This window comes from Gasterosteus aculeatus, chromosome 15 (genome assembly GCF_964276395.1).
Source record: "Gasterosteus aculeatus chromosome 15, fGasAcu3.hap1.1, whole genome shotgun sequence".
Lineage (NCBI taxonomy): Eukaryota > Metazoa > Chordata > Actinopteri > Perciformes > Gasterosteidae > Gasterosteus > Gasterosteus aculeatus.
This window is the reverse complement of record NC_135703.1, coordinates 16,156,428-16,174,554: the sequence shown is the minus strand read 5'-3', so window position 1 is coordinate 16,174,554 and position 18,127 is coordinate 16,156,428. Positions and strand designations below refer to the sequence as shown.

Below are 18,127 nucleotides of genomic sequence, written 5' to 3'. Positions count from 1 at the left end.
TGGCTGCCAGCGGAGCTGTACAAATCAGTTCTGGCTATTTATAACAACTTGACATTGAGAATGTGGGCTGATCTGAATCCAGCCGCTCCGAATGAGGCCCAAGAGGTGCCTGGCTGTGGCAAACTGATAAAATGCAGCTCTGCCAGCTCCCGCCGGATCACAGGCAGTATTAGAAACCGCAGAGTGTCCTGTTCAGACCGGCCTCGGCACACTGCGAACCTTCAAACACATTCAATTCCATCGGGAATTACTTCAGTCAACATGATTTCTCTCTCTCTCTCTTACGGTTGGATTTTAATCTTTTTTCGATTCCTTACTCTGAACACTGCTTTTTTATGATGTCAGAGAAAATAAGAAATTTGAACTGTTGTGAACCAGGGGGCGGATCTGTGTTCAGTTTGGGAGAGATACAGGGTGTGTAATATATGGCATCGGGCACACCTGCAGCCCAACACCCAGATCAGACGAACATATATTGACAGGGGAGAAGACGGAAGAAGACAACGAGGGGCAAGATCAAACCGGAGGTAACATTAAAGACTCATCTGTTCTGTCCACACAGGCACCAGAGACCCTGACGGGGAGGAACCCTTTGTGTTTGAACCCCATTCCCTTTACCCAAAGTTACCTATTAAAGGACTATTTTTAAGAATGATCAGTGTCTCTGCGTCTCCTATTTTATTCTGAAATCTTTCCTGTCTGTTGTGGATCTGGGAATATATGATTATTAGCACTTATTTTTTATGGAGCTTTCTTAAGACCTGTTAGTAAGCAAACCGTCTTTACCATGTTCAACATCTTAGATTAGTGTTTTTATGCTTAGGTTTTATGCTTACCAGACCATAAATGACGGCACAATACCTAGTGGCAATCCATCCAAAAGCTGCAGGGATATTTCAGTCTGGACCGAAGTGGTACGCTGACCCAGAAAAAAGTGACAGACATCCCAATCTCCAGTGCACAACCCATACTTTCTCCCAAACTAAATTTGGTTTGTGCGTGTCATCAATATGTTTATAATAAAAGTCCATGGGAGTGGATGGAAGGGTCAAACAAACACAGGACCATCCTAGTGTGAAAACTCATTTTAATTTAGCGGTCCCCAACTTTTTTTGCCTCAGGGATTGGTTTTGAGTTAGACGATATTTTGTGGAGCGCTATGTAAAACCAAGATGCTTTAATTGAAAACTAACCAAGCAGTTTTATTTCATTTTTGTTTAACCTTCCCACTTCCAACATGTGCCAAGTTAAAACCGTGATTGTAATTCCCTAAAAACAATAAAGAATGCAGTTATTCAGGTGCCTCGCAATTATCCGACCCAATGTTAGTCCAGAAACTGTCCTCGGGACAGAAAAGTGATCGACAGCCCGATATCCTGAACACAGACCTTCATGGTCATAATAAACGTAGACTCCCTTATCAAGCATCTATGTTATCTGACCTTTCACCTACTACAGTGGAAGGTGTGACGGTGTCAAAGTGCCGGTGTGCGGGAAAAAGTCCCAGTTTCCGTAGTTGGTAAAATGCTGTGGTGCAGCCCCCTGCTAACCGGTGAGTAGTGACCCACCTGCATGCCTGCTCTTCTTGTATCGGACCCTTCTTCACCCTCAGGCGTTTGCATTCTTGCTGTTTTGTGCACTACTTCAGGAACATCTCATTGTTAGTGATGTGGACTTGTGCACTGGGGTAAAGTCTGTCCCAATGATTCAGACACGTTTTCACATATGACTCCTCAGGTGAATGTCTATGTTCTGCGGAGCGTGTGTGGAAAGAGCAGAACAGCGTTGTGGTCCGAAACCTTGAAGTGCTTTCTATTCCAGGATTTTCTGGCTGGCTGCTCTTGAGGCATCTCAAAACTCCTCTGAATATTAAGTTAACTGCTTTAATCCAGCAAAACGTGGCTTCAATTAATTTATTAGTCAGTACGTAGTCAGGAAACTTTTGATTTATTCATTGTTTATATCAGTTTTCAAGAAAAATTTCCAAACATTGTTTTTTTTTTTACTTTTAATTGGTAAGAATATCTCATGTTTGTGGACTTCATCAATTCAAGACATATGAATCCATTTGGGTTTCGGGAAATTGTAAATTAAATTATTAAATTATTTACTGAAATGTTATTGAGCAGACCAAAAAAGCTTTAATAAAAAACAATAATCTTCCGTACTTTAATGACGTGTACAGTATCAGTACGCGAAACCAAGGCGGGGGGGGGGGGGGGCTCCGTCTCCATAGCAGAGGGGGGCTTGGCCGTTGTTGTGAATGGGGGCCGGCATGACGTCAGGAAGCCAATGTCAACAATGCAGCTCCTAGAGGAGAAAAGGCGTTTCATCATCTCACACACACACACACACACATACACACACACGGGAGACCCATCCGCCACACACCGACTGATGCCCACGGTCCGTTGAAAGCAGCGCTTGTGGCGGTCGAGGGGCTGTGGGAATAACACAATGCGGACTCACTCTTATTCCTGAGGAATCGAACGCACGACGAGCAGGAAAAACACGGTAAGTGGTCCCGGTGTTGATACCGAGCGACCATCGCGCGCTACTACGGGACCCGACGGTCTGCCTGGGACTCTCACCTGTTTGTGTCGTAGTACACAGTAGTGTGTCTGCTCACACGTTGTGTTGTCTACCTGCCGCGCAGGTGTGTTAAAGCCGCGTTGTGCTTCAGTGGGTTTCCCTAAAAGAAAAGCGTGTTTCTCTAGCCGGAGAAAGTAGCGCCACACCGACAAAGTGCTTTGTGTCGTTGCGGCTGTGGCGCTACGCCGTTTGGTTCAACAAGAAGCCCAAACAGCGCACGCTATCTGAGGGCACGCGGACTGACAGTAGCCGGCGCAGAGCGCGCGTGTCTCCGGTGCTTTGTGGCGTCATCAGGACGGACCGCGCGCGCCGCCTCGTTCCACGAGGAACTTATCGGCGCTTATCTGTTCGTGCCTCGTGCTTTTGTTTAGCTAACCGCATCCCGCAAACACGACGAACCACACAACGCGTATTGATAGAAGACTAAGCGAGAGGGGGGCGCTGCTGTCATGCTGCCGGGGGGAGGAAGGGGTCTGCAGAGGGACAAAGGACCCAGCCTCCCACCCCCATATTCCCGCCCCGAGCCGCTGACTGAACCAGTCGCTTCGGTAAACAGCATCGCGGTGTGGACCATATGTCGACGTGTGTCCACTGTGGACACAAAGCGAATTGAATGTGTGGTAAATGTCACAAATAAGCCAACGTTAGGGGCTACTGCCCCCCTGGACCTTAAAGGTCTAGAAATAGGAGAAACCAAGGTGCTCTTTTCACTGCAGCCGAACAGACGTTTAATGTTAATTTAGGTTTAGGAGTCTTCAATGGTACATCATCTGCTCAAACGATACATGCATGGACTGTAAACGTGCCTTTATTGCGGAGGGATGAGCTTCTTGTCGTCCCTCCTACAAAGCCCTTCTTCCACTGCTCCTGGTGTGAAAGAAACAGCAGCATCGCGGTGTGTGCTGCACTTGGTCATGGGGGGGGGGGGGGTATCTTGGAGACATGGCGTATGTGTTTACATTAACCATCATTAATAAAAAATTATAAATGGGACAATCAGGCACATTTTACCTGTCACAGAAAGTGTCCCTCCTGCATACTTTCCGTCTTGTATCGTGTGATGTGGAGCTCTGTTAAGTCACCTTCGTGTCGCAGAGAAGGTGCGTTGGATGGCGGGAACGAAGACTTTATAAAAAAAAAAGCTTACTCCCCTGGCTTTGCGGTGGCGGCAAAAATAACTTATTGAGCTGCATCGCGGAAGGTGAGTTATACAGAGTGCATGACCCACATTGAGGCCTAAAGGTCAGAAACTATTGGCCTCTGTTAGATGGATTTCTACTATATTTGTTTAAAACTGTCTCTGCACTACCACCGACTTTCTGTAAGTGCAAGTCTCATCTGGCTGCGCTGAGGTGTAGTGTCTCGCAGAAAGAGGGGCTTTGATTCCTGGTTTGGTTTTCTGGATTCTCCAGCTTCCTCCCACTGTCCAAAGACGTGCATCTTAAAGGAATTGATGACCCCAAAGAGGATGGGATGTGATGCTCCTTTTAAAGAGTAAACCTGAGCATTACATCCCTGTCGTTCTAGATACTGCCACTGGATGACACCACAGTAAGGATGAAAGAACAAAAACAGGACCAAGAATCTGCTCCAGCAATATGAGAATTCAGTAGGCTTTAATTATTGTTCTTTTATCAGTGCGTTCAGGGCGTAAATAACGTCTTTCAATCCGCCGCTCTGATGTAACACGTGAAGAGGTGACCAGCTGGGACTCATTGATGAAATTAATCAAGTCTGTTAAAGTCCAGAGTCTGTCTGGTGACAGCACACCAGTGGTTTGATCCAACACGGTTGTAGGCAATTGTTTTATTGTTCAGTTTCGAACAATATACCAAATTGCTGAAAGTGATGTTTTTCTTTGTTTGACAAAAAGTCAACAACAAAAGCAAAATAGCAAAATATTGTACTGAGATATATCTCAACAATATTGTTAAAAACAACATGTCTTTTAAAAGCAGCAAGTAGTTGGCCTTTTGGCGCAATGGACTAAAAAACGGATGACGAATGGACTAAAAAATGAATGGACTTAAAAAACAATTATTTAAATTCACCAGTACTTTTCTGGTTGACCATTTGGATACTTTTGACATTAGCTTAACTGGTTTTACGATTCAAAGTAACCTGTAGTAATACATGAATTGTCGTTTTGGAATCAATATATATATATATATATATATTATGTGTGTGTGTGTCTGCGTGTATTGCTATATTATTCATCAAATATTTAGTATATTTAAGCTATTTTTATGAAAAACAGTAAAACATTATTTAGAATGACCTCTCATCTTATGAGGGAAAAGGCTGTAAGACGTTGAAGTTGTCACGGTGGCGTGACATGTGGCTGCAACGTGCTGTCCCATTCATATTTACACAAATTCAAACCCCCACAGACTCTCACACTCAACCAGTCTGTTAGTCCCTGAGGGTTTATGGTCTCAATCTGTAGCTTCAAGTCTTCTTCAAAGCAGCAGTATGTTCATTTAGTAAATGGTGGTCCATTTAGGGTGAAATAGACCAGAAAGCAGTATGCTTTTGGGCGGGCCTACCAATTGATTAGCAGGCCGCCACCACAGCCTACTGGAGAAGGACGTCCCTTCATCCGTTGGCTCGTCATGTTGAGTCGAGCAAAGCCTAATCCTTTGTTACAGATCAACTCCTTATGCTCCCTGTCAAAAAGCCTGAGGATCTTGGTGATATTGCTGCTTTTTAACAGTGGTTAAATACAGCTAGCACTCTTAGTACCCTCCGTCTATTTCCATCCTCATTACGTCATGTGAGGACATAGTCTCTGAGGGGGATGGGTCCGTGTGTGTGTGTGTACATACTCACATGTCTGTACTATGTCTCTATGTCCCCTACATGCATCTGATGGTGGGCATTCACATGTGCTCAGGCAGGACCAAGTACACATACACACACACACACACACACACACACAGGCAGACGAGCGAACACAGTGAAGCTGATCTAAAGTGTCTGTCAGGAGGCCTTACTGTACTCTGTGCTCTTCCACATCCTTGTCTCTGCACAACCCTCTTCCTACACAGCTTCAAATGTTTTATTTAAAATGGATTTATAAAAAAGAAATTGCCACTAAATGGACAAAATGTACAGGCCTCATCTTAACCCTTCACTAGTCCAACAGCCTTTGGTAATCCAGCATCATTAAATATAATAGGAATGGATATAACGGGTAAGATGGGGAGGTATTTCCATAGACTCAGAGCTCAGTAGAACCAGCCCAGAGCAGTGACGTGCGGTGAGGATCGTGGCTGGGGAGGCACTGACTCTTTCAAAGTCACATTCACAAATATTTGAACTCAACAAAGTAGCATAAATTCACCATTCAACTGGCTGCTTGCACTTCAACTACTGGTTATGTTTCATATTCCGTATCGTATATTCTTTCATAATACGGGGAGATGAAATCAAGCGTTCTGATTGGTTGAGAGTGAGTCACGGAGTGTACTGAATTGAGCCATAATGTAATGTTACCTGTTTACATTGACCTGAGCGTTCATATCAGTGCGGTGATCAAACTAACCGTTAGATTTTGCACGACCGTTTTACCGTTTTACGTTTTAGCTCGGTGGCGATCGCCAAAAAACAGCCCTAATGCTAATGCTAATCATCAACCAACTTCTGGTGCTAGGCTAACAAATGTGTTCCCAAGTTCCCGATGTTATTAGTCTGTTGCATAGTAACAGCCAGGTACGGGGATTTTCTGTAGGCTGCTCAAATGCCACACACAACGTTTGGTGGATACAACTTGTTTTGTGCTGAAAGGCAACTATTTACTTACTAATAATGTCGCGGACAACCTAAAGCAATACGGTTTGCCAACAACACCCTTGAACAGTGCATTATTGACGATAAAGTACAGCCTCTTGTACCGTATGGCTTAAATGTTCTTTCATGTTTTAAAAAATTATTGGAAATAGGGCTAGTCTTTTATTTTTGTTGTGTACAGCAGTGTGTGCATGCTCTTATCTTTACTTGTAAATTACATTAAATTTGCCTATCCTTCGGGAAAAACATCTCTATGACTTTTGGTGAAAAGTCCTGTTTTCACTTTTTAGTTTCAACAGTCGGGGTGAAAGTCGTCTTTGGTATGTCAGATTAGAAAGACTTAACATACGTGAAATACAGGACCCAGACTATGGGATGGGAGGACATGTGATAAAACTGTGTACAAACATTACATTGGTGACATATAGAGCCATTAATTGCACATGCTGAAATATGAGCAAAAACATGAGCAGCTCAACCGGGTTTATGAGGGATTGCGCAATCCGAGAGGAGGTGCAGTTCGTCGCTGCCGCCTCCCCGTATTTGAAAAGGAAAATACACAAATGCATTTCGATTTTGACTATAACAATCATGGGATTGATTGGAATTTAATAATTGGAATTTAATAATTACACTTCTATCATCAGTTGACAAATGTTATATATATATATATATTTATTTTAAATCTTTCCTTTTCACATTCCATAATGACACAAGGGGAGGCACTGCCTCCAGTGACCGCACGTCACTGGCACAGATACCGAGGGACTGACAGGTTCAGTGTGCACTTTGGAGACTGCAAGGCAGCACGTGGACCACCCCCCGACCCATTTAGTGACTGAAGCGAGCAATGCAGCAGGAGCATTATCCAGCTAGTACGAGCGTTTGATGGATGGCAGATGCATTCTTGTGTTCGTCAGTGGGAGGAAGAGAGCTTGTTGTCTTCCTGCAGGTTTCCCTTCTTCTTCTTCTGCGGCTCGCTGCCAGAGCGACCGTAATGCATCATTTACACCCACAGCACTGGTGTGTGTTTAACATGTGCAGGTGAGAGGAACTGGTGGAGGGCAGCCTGACCGTGTGTGTGTTTGTTTGTGTCTGTCTGTCTGTGTGTGTGTGTATGTGATGAGTACAGACTGTCCCAGGAGGCGGAGCTCCAGGGGCAGACAGAGGAAACTACGCTCCCAGCGTCTGATGGATCTTCTTCTGCCTTTGTCTCTTTTCCCTTCCTTTGTGGTTGTCCACCTCTTCCTCTCTTTCTCCTTTTTAAATTCTTAATCACTCTCTCTCTAGGCATGTCTATTTTTATCGGCCTCAGAAAGTGCGCGGCGGCGGTCTGAGGCGAGGACTCTCTCCGTCAGTTTCCTTCACGGCGGTCAAAGAGAGGTTTTAGGTGCTTGGGTTTTCATCAGACTTTTATACAGGACCTTTCTGGTCCTATATAAAAGTCTGATGAAAAAACTTCATTTCTCACTAGATTTATTACCTCAGTTAAACATTGTAAACATGAGTTTATGGTCACAACCTCAGGAAGCTAGCAACTTTAATAGACTCTTTTAATTTCATCAATGAGTCCCGGCTGGCCACTTCTTGATGTGTTACATGGCCCCCTGTGAGCTGGCTGGAGCTCGGTCAAGAGTAATTTACAGTTTGTCACTGCTGTAATTGTTTAAATATTCCAATTCTCAAAAGAACAGGCCACTTTGGGCTTCTTGGGGTTGAAAAGCTCCTGAGGATGTAGCTCGCTCGCTCGCTAGCTGACCATTAGCTCTCATGAACCATCTAGACAGAGCAGCCTTTACAAAACGAATGACGTAGAAGTGACAAAGTATTTAAATGTTGAACTGAGCAGACCAATTAAATCATTTCTGCTTTTTGTTCTACTAATCCTATGACAAATATAAGGCATTGTTGCAGCTTTGAAAGCACAAAACCAGTTCAAGCAATGAATATTCACAACTACTTTTGTTCCACTTTTAGCGCAATGCTCAGAGGGCAGTCTGAAGATGTAGTTCAGGCTCTCTCCATCTGGAGATCATCCCATTCAGGCAACCACTGATTCACCACTAGTGCCACATGTCAGTAAGGACTCGTCTTGAATGAATCTCTTGTCTAGAACATACATCCATAGTTTTACCTCGACCAATGGCAGAATTCCCCTTATGTATCTTTTCAAACATGTGTCCTGGCAGTACTGCTTTGAATATCAAAAGTATCAAGCTATTACAATTTATCAACACTGATTGAGCTACCGACGGCAACATGTTCCATGATCATTTCTTGAGTTTTCCATCTTAAGTGCAGTGTACCAAAAAGCTCAAACCGATTCACCAACAACAGGACTCCATAGTCTCAGCTGTCACTGCCCAGGGCACTGTTGGCATTGTAGGGTTTATCTAACTGTGCCACATATCTGGCAACCCATCTGGCATGGCTGGCAGTGATTGGTGTAGACTGGGGTGGTGGGTGTGGGGGGTAAAGATGGTGACATGACGGTTGCCTGTTTTGGGCACTGCTTAAATCAACACGGACAACGTGGGGCTTGCTAAGCTAAATGTAACAGAAAGTCACGTGAGAGGATTCTGAGGGACAGGACAGATTGACGAATAGACTTAAAGTTAATTTTCAGTCTTTCAAGTCTTTCGTTGGCTGTAGCTTCTGCTACTTTGGTGCACTCTGTGCTTCCCGTAAAAGAGCCATGGTTCCCCCTCAGGTAAACACGGTTAGCTCTGTGGCTACTGTTGCCCTTGTTTGCAATGTTGACTCTGGTAGCACTGTTAGCGCCGAGCTTCTGGCTCAGCCGTCGCCACCTAGAGGGAAATTTGGAAACAATAGAAGTGCTCTTATTCAAAGTAGCACCTTTTAGAATATGACACTCATGAATGAAATAGACGGTTTAGAGGATTTTTTGCAAAGGAAAGAAACACGAATATAAAAAACATTCCTGAAGATTTTTATTCATAAAAAAAACAACATTTTTGTTATCCTAACTCATCCAACATTGCTGCTGCTCTGTAGCAGTACACTGAGTACACATAAACCCTTTTAACATGCAGATCATTTATCTGAAAGCAGACAAACGGCACCCCTCCTAGTTAGCCTCTTGGGTCCTGGTCTCGTGGGCTGATGTAACAGCGCCGGTGAAGCTGTTAAGGGCCCGCTTGATGTTGCGGAGGTTCCACCCGTCGAGACAGATTATGGTGCTCTGAAATTCGTCTTTCACGTCGGCTGCCGAGGGAAGACACGGCTCCGGCTTTGATGTGATGCAATTAAGGGTTAGTGTGCCGCAAAGGATTACAGCAGCAGAGGTGATAAACAAGGACTCTGTCATGCTTTACAGCCACGTGGGCCGATTCAGGTATTAATTCTAAACCTCTGGATTGGTAAATTGGTTGATAATACAAATACATAACTGATTAATGCCGATCCAATCACACTTCCACACACAGGTTATCCGCTGATTAATTACATATATTACCTCAACCATCACAGTGTGAAATTGAGTTTCACTTGCGCCATCCACCAATATTCAGTAAAATATGTTATCAGGACATCACATTTATACTTAGTGTAGTCTGTAGTCACATATCTTTGATATTGTTACATAGTAAACAAGCAATCCGTGTTGGAACTAACTAGCAAACAGAGATTCCATTCAGTTCCATTATGAGGCCTTCAGGTTTGGTTCGGATTATTGGGTGGTCACATGACTAGCAGTAATATGCTATCACATGACATGTTGACATGTTGGTGTGTGGACTTGTAAAATGTAGTCTTAGTGAGAAGGAGATGTTTTCACATAAATATATATATATTAAAGCTGCGTTATCCCCTTCATTTAAGTTAATTATTTAATTTAGCCTTTTACCATTCTTAATCAGTGTGTGTGTATATGTGTGTGTGTATGTATATATATATATATATATATATATATATATAATACATTCTTAATTTAAGTTGTGACACTACAGACAAAAACAGAATACTTTTCATGCTTCCATTATTTAAACCTCCTTCAGACTGGTAAAACATCCCAAACTATTTGATTAATTTTGATTGATTGATATATTATTATTATATATTGATTAATTCAATATCCAAATTCAAAAAATTGTAGCAATAGAAAATGACTCAAAATATTATCATATAAAACATTGACTTTCAAATAGTTTAATGTTCCTCATGTTTTTAACATCAACAAGCTATTGTACCCTTATTTATGAAATCCTCTTTGATCAATGTCTCTTTGAAGAGACTCGACTACGGCAGCCTGCATTCTCTCTAATAGCCAGCAGGGGGTGAGTCCTCTGCTTGGTTTGTTTAATCTATAGACTTTTTTAATACAGCTGTAAATGTAAATGATGCTCCATTTAGAGTCAAATTCTGGAATCCATTCAGAGTGAAATGGACCATAAAGCCAAATATGCTTTAGGGCAGGGCTACACATTGATTGACAGGTCTCTACTTTACTCTTCCTCAGATCAAATATGGTCAATACAAAAATAATTTGCTTGAAGGCTTGCCGCTCTTCCCCGGGGCTCGGTTCCTGACAGACATGAGCACTGATTCTGTGCCGACCTCTGTGGTCTCCGATCAAAGAAATTTGCGCTGACTTGCGCAACTGATGGCAAAGTCTTGTTGTCCACACTTGGCCTTAGACTTCTTCCTGTCTCCCTCAGTGTTGCCAGAGCTTCCTGCAACCCCTTTGCTCTGATAATCCAAAAAACAGTCAGATAGTTCATCCCTTTTTTAGTAGTTCAAGCTAAAAATCAGTTTGATGGTTAATTTGTTGTTATTAAATATGAATTTGTATGTATTTGATTGTTGCTTTGTTTCAATCCAGTGGGGCCCTTTTACATGTCAGTGCTGTTTTGGTTCTTCCACGTCTTAACGATCAGCAGCAGTGTTAATTGCAGAAAGCACCGAGTGATGTAGCCCTTTCTTCTTTGACACTCGCTGTTCAGGGTCTTTGGGGCTTCTGCTAATGAGCTTCATCGTGTCCAATTAACACACACCAAACCACTCAGACAGGCACACATACACACACGCCTGCCTTGTCACAGAGGGTTGGATAGTGGCAACAATTAGCAGAGTGCTTTAGATTTTTTTGCTTAATTGATGCTAATTTGATGAATATGTGGGGGAGAGAGGAGGCCATGTCACTTGTCACAGTTTTGTTCTTGTTCATGGTGTAATGGCTTCTTTAAGGGTTGCCTGGGAGAATAAGCTAATTGCAGACTTTACACTAAAATATTTCAGCCTTTTTCACTGTGGTGTGAAACCACCACAGGATGCAAACAAGAGCTGCTCTTCATTTCTCTCAGGGCTTTCATTGGGTTTTACATTATGAGTAGAAATGAGACGGGTATGAAACACCTTTAAGTTATCCCTAGGTAGAAGAACACTAATGTTAGTGCATTCTCATAATATATTCAATATTTCGAATATACAGTTTAACAATTTATAATGTAAATTTCATGATTTGTTTTAAGTAAGACTTTATAACACCCTCTATCTTTACATATCTTTATTTATTCATTCAGGACACCCGAAAATTCACCTTTCACACTAGATTTCATGGACCCGCCCTGGCTTATATGCCATCTGCGTGGGAAATATTCAAACCATCGGTCAGATTGTCTGTACAGGCTTTTATAATCCCAGCACATCCCCGACAAGTGTTGGAATTTTACAAGTACATATTTTCCTAGTGCAGCTTCATGAAGTGCAGCTTCATGATTGCCTTTGACTGTTTGGTTTGTCAGCAGAAAGGTTCCCCATGGTTCCTACACAGACAGCTGCCAGGTGTTAGTTTAAGAAAAAGGCTTGTTGGGGGTTTGGGTGATTAAACCCAGATATTGCTATAAGACCCCAGGCCGTATGATAAACCTTACATCTGCGTCTTCACTTCAGTTCGGTTTGTCTACCTTTCCGGTGAAGCCAATTTGGATTCCTGCAGGATTTCCATTCCTGAGTGTGACTCTCACGGCAAAAACTACCCCCACTAGGTGTAAGGAGACACATGACTGTAGAGGAGACCTCCGGGGGATGGAGCGCCCTCCTCCCCCTCCCAACTGGTGAAATCAAATCCATCTGACCAGGAGTGAATTCTTAATGGGTTTTGGGAGGGGATATTGAGGGCAGCAGACAAGATGTATGACACCATACTGCAGGGGATCATGGGAAACTAGTATCCATGGATGAGATCATCATCTGAGTCATTGAAGCGCCTTCTTATGTTTGGCATCATATCCCAGCGTGTTGTTTCCTGCAGTGCAAAACAACGTTTGAAACACTAAATCACTTCATTTCATGAAATGTAATGTTAATCTTTCCTATAGAGGAACTTTGTGGGCGCCATGCAGCCCACATGTGTGCTTTAATTTTTCACACCTCCACTCCGTGAAGGAGACAAAATAATCCTTCTGCTCAGAATCCCTGGCTTCACGACTTCCTCCCAAAAATGATCTCTATCGCACAGTTGCGATGTATCACAAACATGTAAAGCTCACAATGCCATGGATCCTTTAGTCCAACACTAGAGGACAAAGACCCCGGCCCTGATATCGCCCTTTTGCTCATCTCTTATTCCACATCCCATTGCTGCCCTGAGAGACTTTTTCATCTAAAATTGTTATCATTCCATAGAGGGCTGTCATGTCCAATTAGTCTACCAGCTACTCAACTGGTCTTCCTTGTATTTTATCATTTCACTTCTGATGGAAGCAACATGCTGCCACCAATGAAACCCCATGTTGTTGTCTTTCTCCCATAGTGCTGTTGTTGTTCTCCACTTGATAATACTGCCATCAGTGAGTTGCCTTGCCGGTTCGATAGCAAAACACATTCTCCAGTAGGCCATAAAGGCTGATCCCATTCAAACGTTTCTACTAATGAGAGGAGGCCAAATCAAAATGAACATAAAGGATTCCTCTTTCTGATATGGCTTCCATCAAGCACACGTTTGGGGAGGGACGGGGGTTTGGTTCATTTCTACACATTTGAAGTCAATTCAGTCATTCAAAAGGTTAACAGGAAGTGCAGCTTAAGACCTCTCCACTTTGACTTTAACATTCAATCATGGTGTTTGCTAAGTTGTGAGTACCTTCATTTCCTTGTGAAAAAACAGTATATATACATGTACAACAATATTGTGTTTGTTCGTTTGTATGCCACACGTGTGTGAAGCTAAAGATCTAATAAATACAATGAGCAGAGTAAAAACAAGGCATCTGAAATGAACAGGACGCTAACGTTAAGGTGCAGAACTCTGTTTGTGACCTAGCAGGCCGAGCCTCAAAGTCCTCATTGAACTGGCAGATGTTTGCTCCGAGATAGAAACGGAGTCAGGGAAGTAGAAAGACCACCGAGGCCTTCATAGAGCAGCAGCACAAAGGCTCAGTCAGGAATGGTATTCTCACCTCCAGGTCTGTATCTAAGCACAGCAGATGGGTTTTCTTTCTCTGCAGCCAAATACTCGCTGGCCTTTAGCCTAATGTTCAGCTTTTTTTCTGTGATTATATGAGAAATCAAACTTCTAAGACACTCAGTATGCTTTATTAGAGGGGCCTGGTTGTGATAGTGTTCATTGTAATTCATCAAGGACACACACTAACACACCAGCCGAGTGTAATGAAGACCAAAGGAGTCTGGTGGCTAATGAGAAAGCAGAGGTAAAGCCTTTAGTCTCTGGTGGGATAGGGCTGCTGACGGTAATATAAAGCGGTGCTTATCCTGGAGCATCCAGGTAACTGAATAAGGAATGTCTGGTTATGAGACCATTGCATGCATCTAATATAGTCATTTTTGTCATTTTTTTTATTATAGGTTGTTGGTAACAACCAGAATTAAATGCACAACGCCTCCTATTTATTAAACCATGAATTCAGATGTAATCCATGAGATTCACGCTTCTGATAGAATCGGTCTTGTATCCTCAGTGTGTGTATTTGTGTGTTTGCGGGTGTGGGTCAGTGATAGGCAACCTCAGGGCTCGACATTTTCAGAACCGTTCAGAACTGTTCGGTGATGATCAGATTGTTCTCAACTGCGATCTAAACACCAAGACAGCAAAAAGTTTAAACAGCTAAAAACACTCCTCCACCGACTATATCTGGACAAGGTAGCTACAGAGCCAACAGGTCTGTGGACGATGCTGTGAACATGGCCCCCTACTACATCCTCCAGCATCTGGACTCCCTAGGAACCTACGCCAGGATCCTGTTTGCAGACTTCAGCTCTGCCTTCAACACCATCATCCCGTCTCTGCTGCAGGACAAACTCAGCTACACGTGCCCGACTCCACCTGCAAGTGGATCACAGACTTCCTGTCCGATAGGAAGCAGCACGTGAAGCTGGGGAAACGTGTCTCAGCCTCCAGGACCATCAGCACCGGTTCCCCCCAAGGCTGCGTCCTCTCCCCTCTGCTCTTCTCCCTGTACACCAACAGCTGCATCTCCAGTCACCAGTCCGTCAAGCTCCTGAAGTTTGCGTATGACACAACCCTGATTGGACTGATCTCTGGTTGTGATGAGTCCGCCTAAAGGTGGGAGTCTGGTGTCGTGGTGCAGCCAGAACAACCTGGAGCTCAACGCTCTAAAGACAGTGGAGATGGTTGTGGATTTCCGGAGGAACAGAGCCCCACCTTCCCCCATTACCCTGTGCGACTCCCCCGTCACTATTGTGGATTCCTTCCGTTTCCTGGGCTCCATCATCACCCAGGACCTCAAGTGGGAGCTGAACATCAGCTCCATCACCAAGAGGGCTCAGCAGAGGTTGTTCTTCCTGAGGCAGCTGAAGAAATTCAACCTACCAAAAACAATGATGGTCCACTTCTACACGGCCATCAAGGAGTTCATCCTCTGCTCCTCCATCACCATCTGGTACGCTGCAGCCACAGCCAAGGACAAGGACAGGCTGCAGCGTGTCATCCGCTCTGCAGAGAGGGTGATCGGCTGCAATCTTCCGTCCCTGCAGGACTTTTTCGCTTCTAGGACCCTAAAGCGAGCCAAAAGGTTGTAGCCGACCCCTCTCACCCCGGACAAAACCTGTTTGTGCCCCTTCCATCTGGCAGGAGGCTGAGGTCCATCAGGACTAAGACCTCCTGCCACACAAACAGTTTCTTCCCGTCGGCATCAACCATAATCACACTTATCACACTTAAGCCTAGTTTATGCTTCTGCGTTTTCAGAGCAACGCAGACGCAAGACCCCCTTGCTTGCGAGTGTCGACCCATTTTTTTGAAAAATGGTCCCGCAGCGCCCCAGGCTGCGATTGGTCTGCTAACTAAATTTTACGGAGTCTCACATTTCTGCTTTCATAGCCCGATACCGCCATTATTAAAAAGAAGAATGTTTATGAGAGAACGGATCAGATTTAAGAACTTTTGTCGGAAGAAATGTGTAAATATGACCGCTTATACAAGCCGTCATTGGCGGGTTGTAGAAGCGGGTTGGATTCACGGAGGGAGATCGCCGCAAACGCCGGTTTTCCGCTCGAAAGGTGCACAAAGTTGTGGAGGAAAATACGGGACAAATGTGTCCGCGATGAAAAGCAGCAGTGGCGATGCACGGGGAAATAAGGTCTATGATAAATAAATAGACAAATAAATAAATAGACGTGACTCTCTAGGTCGTCTTCAACAAAAACACATTACTCCACCTGTTGTTCTGGCGGTGAATTGCTCTGCAACACACGCAAGACTTGTAGAACCATGAATTGAAACGAGTGCGTCGACGCAATGACGCAGAAGCATGCGCCGGCCTTAAATGTCCTTGAATGCCATCATGGCTTTTGCAGACTCACGCTGTGTCTCGGACTGCTAAGATCTGAACATCCAGGCATTGAGCTCTCTTCTCATGGCTACAAATGGCCTCCTGATGGAAGCAAATTAGAGCGGTGAGTGCTCCACATTAGCTCTGCTCGACCCATGTGCAGTCTGAAACACTCTACTGTTGTGTGCATGTGTGTGTCTGTGTGTGCGCTTGTAGGACGAAAGGTGAACATATCGATGGGGAGAGAGAAGACATCAGAGCCAAAGTACCTCAGTCAGCTATTCGGGATCTACGGATCGTAACTTAATCCCTTTTAAAACACACACCCACATGCAAATCCTGCCCTCGCCCCTCCCTGCTCATACCAACACATATGTCTTTCCATAAATGTTCCACACGCCATCTTCCGTGCCCCAGACTCCATTCACTGCTGGTAACCGTTCACTCCTACAGTGGACCACTTGCCCTTCGCACACATCCAGAAGTCCTCTGACACACGGCGTCCATCAGGAGAGCTGGCTACGTGCCGGTGGAATGAGGCGGTTTCATTTGCACAAATCCAGTTCTGCTTGACAATGGCAGGATGAGTTACACCAGCCTGCGGGCCACTGAGATCCACACCAACGTGCTCAACAAAAGAGTGTTTGTTGAATGTGCTGCACTGAGGTGTAGATATCTTTGGGAACGCCCAAATGGAGGGCCACCCCTAACGTGGCGGGCACTAAGGGCTATATTTAGCTTGAATTGTTTCGGGGGAAATGTATTCCCTACATTAAGATTCTTCTCTATTTGTTTCCGGAAAGTTGATCATTTTTCTTCCTGATACAAGCGTAGTACCTGACCTTGCGAGTGTCAAGTACTACGCTTGTATCAGGAAGAAAAATGATAAACTTTCCGGAAAACTGCGTACTGTTCTAATAACAAAATGTCAATAGCTGAACGAGGGTAGCAGCCAATCGTACGTATCCAATACCAGTGTGTTGAAAACATGTGTATATATACATGTATTATTTTTGTATATTTCTAGCACTGTATGAATGATTGCTACAAGGCGAGATTTGCTCGGCTCTAGATGTTCTAAAGTAGCGTCGGTCCAGACATGTGCCCCAATAAGGATGTGGCTGATTGGGCCAACATTCTGTGACATCACCGCAAGCCACTCCAATGAATTTTGCCACTTATCCATAAGGTAGGATGGAAGGCCCCAGTACAACAAGGGAGCATCCCAGCAGGACTTTTATGTCCACTGTGTTCTTTCTCTCAACGCAGGATTAGGAGTGTTTCTGAAACATTTCAAACGCAAAATCTGTTTTTACTAATTATTCCTGCTGGACAGTACTACTTTAAGCAAATACATATCATCAGAATATTTGACACAACTCCCTACCAGTATACCCACCGGACACCATCAGATGAAAATTAGACATAATCAGGACAGCGAGGAAGGCAAGGAAGGGTGGAGGAAAGTAGGGCAAAGTGGCAATTCAGACTGTACTACCTGCGCACACACACGCAGAGTGAAATTGGTGAATTATACGTGTTTGTTAATTCATATTTGTGTGTAGCAGCAGCTGTGGGGGGAGGCCCCTGCTTGGTGTTGAGCTCTGCTGCTCCTCTGATGAATAATTCACTCCTGGATGTTTCTACTCTGCCGGCTGGGCTGCACTCCTGTGTGTGTGTGTGTGTGTGTGTGTGTGTGTGTGTGTGTGTGTGTGTGTGTGTGTGTGTGTGTGTGTGTGTGTGTGTGCCCATGGCTACCTTTGCTTGTCTCCTTCTGTCTCAGGGGTCTGAGCAGCTTTAGGCGTGTGTGTGTGTGTGTGTGTGAGATGCTTCTGCTGGGTTGAATGTAGGCTAACGGGGCAATTTCCTGAGCCGAGGGTTGATTGGAGGTTTAGGTAGTGCTGCGTACATTTGAGCCATTGACTTCACGGACAAGGGTGACACATCCAAAGACGGAATCTACAATTCTGATTCAT

The 18,127-nt window shown here is 44.2% G+C and overlaps 1 protein-coding gene across 1 annotated transcript in view; it reads left to right on the top strand.

Annotated features, from left to right (window-relative positions):
- The first annotated feature begins 2,314 nt into the window (after positions 1-2,314).
- The window catches only part of LOC120833102 (transcription regulator protein BACH2), a 32,684-nt gene continuing 16,871 nt past the window's right edge, over positions 2,315-18,127 (top strand). The window contains exon 1 of the mRNA XM_040199946.2: positions 2,315-2,514. The gene's annotated coding sequence lies outside the window, so the exon portion shown is untranslated. The remainder of the gene's footprint in view (positions 2,515-18,127) is intronic.